A 549-nucleotide genomic window follows, 5' to 3' on the forward strand; every position below is an offset into this window, starting at 1 on the left:
GTGAAGCTCAAACATCCAGCTGTATGAACAAAAAGAAAATCATATTTTGTGGGACTTATATTTTTCTTTTGCAAGTATTACTTGGTTTTCCTTCTGTATTCCTCTTTTACTCTTGATTACTATGGCAACTTAACTTGAAATAATTACTGAAAAGTGAGAGTATGTTGGCATAAAATGTACATCATTTAGTCAGTCACTGTTGTCAGTCAGTTGCATCTGGAAACAATCCTCAGTAATTTGGTGTTAAAAAAGAAAACTAATGTGTCAACCAGTCATTGTCACCTGATTTAGATAACAGAAAGATAATTTTTTCAAGTGAAGATTTAAAAGATTACTTAACTCATTAAAGAAGTGGCATTTCTTTTGTGAATTGGTGTGGTTATTCCCCTTGAATCTCAATAATATAAGTGTAATAATTGCTAATATTAGTAGCGTATTTCAGATGAGGTGGTGCACATATTATACCTGAAATGTGTCATCTGGTGTCCCTACAACCTCCTAAAGGAATCCTGTGCAAGGTATACATCTACCCCTTTCTAAAAACAGTTT

At 33.0% G+C, this 549-nt stretch overlaps 1 protein-coding gene across 1 annotated transcript in view; it reads left to right on the forward strand.

Annotated features, from left to right (window-relative positions):
- LOC118331090 (receptor-type tyrosine-protein phosphatase zeta-like) overlaps positions 1-549 on the forward strand; it is a 77874-nt gene that overhangs the window by 40984 nt on the left and 36341 nt on the right. The gene's annotated exons all lie outside the window — the stretch shown is intronic.

The sequence above is a fragment of the Morone saxatilis genome, unplaced genomic scaffold (genome assembly GCF_004916995.1).
Source record: "Morone saxatilis isolate NCDOM2014 unplaced genomic scaffold, NCSU_SB_2.0 Contig2, whole genome shotgun sequence".
Taxonomy (NCBI): Eukaryota; Metazoa; Chordata; class Actinopteri; family Moronidae; genus Morone; species Morone saxatilis.